This window comes from Dysidea avara, chromosome 14 (assembly GCF_963678975.1).
Source record: "Dysidea avara chromosome 14, odDysAvar1.4, whole genome shotgun sequence".
Classification (NCBI taxonomy): domain Eukaryota; kingdom Metazoa; phylum Porifera; class Demospongiae; order Dictyoceratida; family Dysideidae; genus Dysidea; species Dysidea avara.
This window is the reverse complement of record NC_089285.1, coordinates 9,267,346-9,274,934: the sequence shown is the minus strand read 5'-3', so window position 1 is coordinate 9,274,934 and position 7,589 is coordinate 9,267,346. Positions and strand designations below refer to the sequence as shown.

General features: G+C 37.6%; 1 long non-coding RNA gene across 1 annotated transcript; it reads right to left on the bottom strand.

Annotated features, from left to right (window-relative positions):
- Positions 1-295: 295 nt before the first annotated feature.
- On the bottom strand, positions 296-1,898 carry LOC136244731 (uncharacterized). The gene is made up of 4 exons (XR_010695552.1): positions 1,250-1,898; positions 767-919; positions 490-678; positions 296-429 (listed from the first exon to the last, which is right to left on the bottom strand). It is a non-coding gene; the product is annotated as an uncharacterized lncRNA (long non-coding RNA).
- Between the last annotated feature and the right edge of the window lie 5,691 nt (positions 1,899-7,589).

The following is a 7,589-nucleotide window of genomic DNA, read 5'->3' as shown; positions in this document are numbered from 1 at the left end:
TGTCTTCCACATCTTGCCTTCCACCTCGACAGTTGCCTCTCAATGGAGCTCTAGCAACACTATCAACAATTCTCATTGTTTGGGCATTCTTTGAAAACTCTTCAATATTTGAATTGTCATGTACTGAACCTCTCTGTCTCTGGCAGCCAAAATATCTTTCTATTGAATCCTGGCATAGTCTTTGACTTAGAAAGGAATCCAAATCTTCCAACGTGAACAAGTAATGGACTAATTCAATGAAGGATTTGCCTGCGAACATCGTATAATTTCAATCACATACCACTGAAATTACTCACATGTCGTTTTTAAACCTAATCGTGTAGGTTGACTTAACAACATTTTCCCCTTTTCTGTCTTACTAAAGCCCTCACGTTTCTCCACACTTTCTTCCCAGTCTGTTAGGTATTTCATAAATTCTTCCTCTAACCACTATGTTGTACACAAGATCATAAATGTATGGGAGAAATGTACTATATGCTTATCTCGTACAGTTAGGCGAGTGTCCTTGGCTGATCTGTAAGGCATTTGGAACTTCTTTTTTGCATGCATTTCATGGTCATAATTATGGACATTAAGGGTGTCAAAGAATTTATCCATCATCAACACAAACTTAGCTGTTTCTGAACCTTCTTCTCCAACTATTTTTGAAATTCCATTGTTCACTGTCTCACTTAAAACCTATAGTTATGGAAATGTCAGACAGTATAAAGTTACAGGTCTGTAATAGGAGGCTTTTAAAATAATTATTACATTAAAGTTCACTGACCTGAGTAGCAAGGTAAACTCTCATTTTTGAAAAGGATGTTAACGAAATATGTTCCAGTTTGACTTTAGGAATCAACCTAATACCAGAGCCTGAAGCAGTATCTTTGTTATACACTGCCACAAGATGCTTCCACAGGATGTGCTTTCCATTGTTCTATTATGTACACGGGAATATATAGAATATACTGTATATATATATATATACGTAGATATGTGACCGGATTTGCGAAAAGGTACCTTTTCCACACATTTGACATACCAGCAAACAAAATGTCATAACTGTTGACTTCTTGCACTGATTGACTTTCTGTTTGTATCAAAATGTAACCAACTAATGTAGGCATATTCATGGAAAAGTTCAGACACATACTTGCAATGATACAAAAGTTACAACGTTTAGAAGTTGAAAAAATGGGTCAAATTTTATGTGTGAAAAAGGTACCTTTTCGCAAATCCGGTCACATATATTATTCTGCATGCTTACCCACATACACCGTTTTGTGGAGTTCCAGCAATTTCTCACTGTCTTCATTAAATGAAGAGGATCTGCAAAGAAATAAAGATCTTTCTTATTTTGAGAATAAGGATTTCGTGTTTTGTACATCAGTTGTTTTTGGCCATGCATTTTAACCAGACGTCAATTGACACTGCAACCATCCATTGTAGCACCAAGCACCTATCATAACATTTGAGAATACCTGAATAGTAAGTATTGTATGGCAAACCTTCAATCCACAATTCTCAATTCTTCTAACTGCTTCCCAAAATGGATCATAAAGCATCTCTCCACTAACATCAGTACCAGGAAAGTGTGGATAAGGGAACTGCAGACTACTGAACAGTCCCTGAACCATGAACACCGTCATAGTCTTAGCAATTTTAGGACTTGGTGTATCATTACTGACCCTCTCCTCAAATTCAGCTAGATGGTTTACAATTTCACTAATGTTGACATAGCCAATGATAGACCCAGAGTGTTTATCAAAAACAAGCTGTTGCCTGATGTGCATCTCATCTAACAATAGGAGAACACACTTTTCTCGTTCTGGACAAGAATTTGCTTTTGATGCTTTGATTAGCATTTTATCAACATCTACAGAAAACCCAGACTTGTTATCAACATAGTGTGTGTAGTCCTGAGATTCATCATCAACTACTATGCCTTCAGATTGCACTATTTTATCCAGCTTTGTCTTCAGGCGATCTAATTTCTTAGCTAAACTTGTTGCATGGCGTAGTGCACCCTCCAGTCGCTTTATCACAGTAGGGAGAGGTTGATACCTGCTTTGTTAATAAACACTATAAATCTAAAGTTAAGCCCTGTGTACTTGTAACTGATATGACTGGAATGTGAAGTGTCTTCAGCTACTTTAGTTGAACGACTGCTTTGCGCCCTTAGAGCAGATTGGTGTTTTATGCATATGCTACACCTCTTGCACCGAGTTGATCCTTTTAAAATAAGATGGTGACAATTAATATGGCGAACTGTTGGAATATGAAGAGTAGATTCATCAAGTTTTTTATACTTCACGTGACCTACGGAAATATTCACGGTACAGAATTGATTTTTCAATAATTCTGCAATCGGCTGTATGGACCTTATCCGTAATGACGTCACAAATAAAAATGGACGCTATAGTAGGGGGACTTTGTACAGAGAGTGATGTGAGAGATTAGCGTAACGCCACAATTGTTGTGAATAATTCCTCCATATCGACTGGTAAGGTTTATAAGTTATAATCCGATGTAGGCACACATGTCATTCCGCTTGTTATCAGCGTGATGGTTGTTTTGTGGCACGAATTATTTTGAACCGAATCGGGAGGGAGAGCAATCGCTAGTAAAACTGTGTGTCAAGGAACGCTTGCTTCTTAACTTGTCCATATGTGCATTTTAGGCAGTTTTTCACCAAGTTGCAAGGTGTTCTGGGGCATGGTCAGTCTGTACTGGTTGTGCATGAATGGGCTGACTGCAATGGCACTCCACTGGCTATATAAATGTGTCTCTGGAACATTAATGATCGTTATTTTACCATTAAAGGTTACAAAGATAGTAAAACTGACCAAGATTAAGGTGCTGCCTCACTGACTGTCGGAGGAGACGATGAGTACTTATCACACGATGGTACTGCAATGTTTTTTCAAGCTTAACTCTTGCTATATATTGCACTCTGTTTTGTAGATTACAATGACAACGTACTGCCTAGAGATGGCAGTGACAAGCCTGATTGTGGTGAGTAAAAGTAGTAGAGGTGCATTTATCCCATAGATTGTCTGTTGTAGTGAGCAATGACACACTTCACACCGAACCATCCACAGAAATAAACAAAAGTTTAGACCATGGTATGATGGTTCGTAGCTCTAGATGCCTATTACTATTTTATTCAATAGGCCTACCAGAAGTAGTGAGCAGTGACACAGTCAAAACTGAATTGTCTGCAGAAATAAATGAAGGTCTAACTCAGAGTAAGATGTGAATGGTAGAGCGTTTTGATATAAACATATGCGCTGTAGATCATGAAGATTTCGTCAGGACAGAACCAACAGGTAGAGTCTAATTTAAAACAAATGTAATTATGTATGTATACATAGATAAACAACAAGATCGAGTTATTATGAAAACCCTGAAGAGTGTATAAGCAGCAAACAGTTATGGCGGGGTGACTACTGTTGTGTTCCAAAATGTAAAAACTCATCGACAATTGCATCAACCAAAAATATCATCTATATCAGACCGTAAATTAGTAGAAGTTAGTGGATTGTTACAAAAATTGGAACCAGGTGATGAAATCATGGCGGATAAGGGATTTACCATTCAAGATCTGTTAATTCCCTATGGTATTCGCCTGAATATGCCTCCATTCCTTTCATCAAACAGTCAGATGGCAGCTAGTGATGTATTTTGAACAAAAAAAATTGCTTGCTTGAGAGTACATGTAGAAAGAGCCATAGGACGTGTCAAGGAATCTCGTATATTACGAGGTGAAATCCCTGCATCCATGTGGGATTGTGCTAGTAATTTGATTTATGTCTGTTGCATGCTTAGTAATTTTGGACCACCTCTGGTATGTTAACACTTAGAATTATAAGAAAAATTTATGTCATCAATATTTATTTAATTTGTCAATGAAAATTGTTGAGTCATAATGATTAATGCCATTGTATATAATAAGTAGAGGTAATGGATTGTAGCATTTCCACTGATCAAGTAATTCAGCAGCAATCATAGGAATAAAAATTCCACCTTTCTTCTTCAGAATAGGGGGTGGGTGACAAGGAAACCGTCATGCAAATGTAGATTTATTCATTGAGCTAGTAATCACAATGATTTCTCTGCTTAATCCAATGGCAAGCAACCGTACCTCTAAATCACCTCCCCACTCTCCATGACATAAAATCTGCAACTTCTTTTCTTCCCACTGATGAGGTGTCATGCCATCTTCTAAGCACACATCCGGATATTTTTGCATACAGATTAATGCCAGAGTTCTTAACTGGTTTGCAATGGAATGATCACCATGACAATCCTGCCCAATTAAACTGGACTGGTGTGCAACCAAATAATACAGGCAATTGTCATCACCATTAACTGGGTGACGAATACATCCTAGTTGTTGTAACAAACAGATCGACGGTCTGTTTGTTGGTGAAACTGATAAAAGCTGGTCTTCTTTTGAAACACAAGTAGTTACAGATGAAGATGCTACACGAGGTGAAGTAATTGAAATAATAGTGCACGGAACTTCAGATGGCAAAAATGTGTCAAATAAAATGTGCGTGCCTTGGAAACCATTTGCTTACTAAATTCCTCATCATAGTTGATTCTCTCAACTAAAATACCTTCACTAAGGGACCATACCACAAAATCGCACCACAACATTTGAGTGACAAACAATTGAGTTTGTATCTGGTAATAATACTGGTGTTTCCTTTTCAATTGCAATTTTCCATCATTACCTTCTAAGCAGAATGAAGGAACCTCTGCTGAAGCTACACAAAAAAGCTTCTTCAAACAAACAAAAGGACATTTCACCTCCAGACACCCAGTATCTTGGCCAATTTCAACTATGGAATCTGGGGTAGCAGCTAGCTATGGAATAGCTGGATTCACTAACAGTCCACACTTTTGGACATTCAGTATAACTCCCTTCTCTTCCTGATACTTGATGTAACACTGAATTGCAATTTCCTCGTTCCTTTGTCCATATCTAATAGCAGGTGAGTTTATATCCTTGGGAAACAGCTTATTATTTAAGAAAACTTTTACATCAGATTTTACTCGTCTGTTACAAACCATCTTCATTATTGATGACGTTATTCTCAATTTCCGTTCTTCATGCCAAAGATTTGACTGTGATTGATGGTGAGTAGTCATTTCTAATTCTGTAGCTTCGGATGGTCCTATACAGATGTGTTCTTCGTAAAGATGTCTAATAAGGTGTGGAGGTGCAGGTTTATCCTTTACTTCATGTTGACTGGTGGCACTGGCATCTGAGCTGCAGTAACAGTGGTCATGGCCCACATTGTCAACCAGCCTTGACAAATCTTGTTTGAATTTAAGTTGCTTTGACACTACCCTGGCTCTTCTCTCTTCCCTTGTCTGCTGTGTTCTGTTTACTGACGGAGCTGGCTCATCATCAAACAATTGGATAAAGCAAGAACTTCCATACCTAATTAACTTTGATTGAGTTGCAATTGCTTTCTTTTTGCCAGCATTATCGGTAGCAGAGTAAATGGCAGTGGTAGAAGCAACTTTCTTAGATTGATCTAATGTCACCAATCGTCTCCATAAATTAGCTTTTTGCTCTGATTGCATGACTCTCCTCGATGTTGGACGGCAATCCCAGCTGTTCACCGTATGAACCTTTGGTCTCTTTTCAATACCATAAACTTTCTTTGTTAGACGAACCAAATCAGTTGGCCATTCATCAACCTTCTTGCTCCTTGGCTGAATCCATGTTTGAAGTTTCTCTGTGCAGCCCTTTCTGTCTTCCTCGTCCATGCCTAATCGGAAGTACTCTTCAATGTAGTACAGTGTGGCAGTCATGTGATTGCAACACCCAGACAGTCCAGCTGGGCAAACACAAAATGCTATTTTAACCTGAGCAGTAAGCTTGGATAACACAATGAACACATCATACATCTTGTTCTTTCACATTGAAGGTAAAACTAAAGCTCCAATACAAGTAAAATCTAGCTGAGATGGCATTGGATGGTATCTAATTTTCTGGACATGTCCGTCCAGGAAAAAACGATAAGCCTTGTCCAATGTGCGAGTATATGCAATCGGATCACCATCATTAAGATCTAATGGTTCGCCATCTTGACAATACAGTGGTGAACTGTTTCTTCTGTCTATGATATTATTGACATGGTCAGCTTTCTGAACCAGCACCTTACGCTCAACTAAAAATTGGTAGATTGTACTGAAAGTAATTTTTGGAATTTTGTATATTTCTTTTGACCATTGTTTGTCGTTAGGCTTTGGAATGGACTGCAGTAAAACAGTTTCTTTATTTGAGGGTGTTTCCTGTAACCTCTTCTTAATGTTGGCACCACCATCTGGATCGATTACGTAGCTATCCCAGCCGTATTTGATATAAACGTGTATTGTATAAAGTACAAATACATAAAGCATGGTAAAAGCTGACTTGTAAGTAGCCTAAATATTACTCCAGAGACATTCCTTTCGCTAACTGCAGTACGTACAATACACTCTCACAGACTTACCTGTGTCCTCCTTTGTTTCCCAGCTCTTTTTGCTGACATCACAAGGATTCATGGTAGTGCAATATAGTTTCCCTGGTAGTTATGATGCATATTGCCTGTATTTTCCATGACAATTACAGAGGCATTCTCATACTGTTCTACATTTGTGTAGTTGCGTAAAGGGTGATAATTGTATAATTTTGACTTGACAAAATCAAATACTATACTATACTATAATATACATATACCACTTTCACACCTCAGATCAAAGGCAAGCCAGTGCACATATATCACATATTGCACTGACTCAAAATGTTAACGAGATATATGCACTGCTACCAAGGGAATCAAGCAAGCTGTGATTGTGGGATTGTACTATTTTAGCAAAGTAATGGGTCTATGTACAGGTGAATAAGTTTGGCAATATGAAAAAGATTGTCAGAAGTAACCCCGAGAATTTCCCTAAATTTTAACCTAATATGTTCTTCAGTATTCACATTTTGCATGCATTATGCTCCTAGGTTAGCAAAATTTCATACAGTAATCTTAGAACATTTTGATCAGTGAATTCTTTATTAAAGCATTTCACTACATATTGACTGTTCTATCAGAGAGTATCGATCAAAGGACTGTACACAATGCATTTGAGTAATCTATGAAGTTTGCAGCTTCCACTGACTGCTGTATTAGGGAGTATTGATGTATATTCATGGAATTAAGGTTCACAATTTGAAATATCCACCTAATGTGCTAGCAGTATACCGGCATAACACTCCGGATCCCTACTACGCTTTTCATTGTGCTGGTATATTTGATGCAGGCCTAGTCAGAAGTTTGACCCTCAGATATGTATTATAACACAGAACTTAGCATCACCTGCTACTAGTTACTATGAACATTACGTGATGTGATTACATATTGGATATAAGATAAATGGAGTTTTAACCCTGTGAATATTTTGCATTTGTGTTCATCAACAAAATCAATTGTAATTTAAATTGAGATGCAAGCAACATACATTTATGTATTCTATGTATACCAAATTATGAGTGATTTAATATAGCCATAACAGAGATATGACACAAAGTATCTACATAGCTGTGTCAAAAATGCATA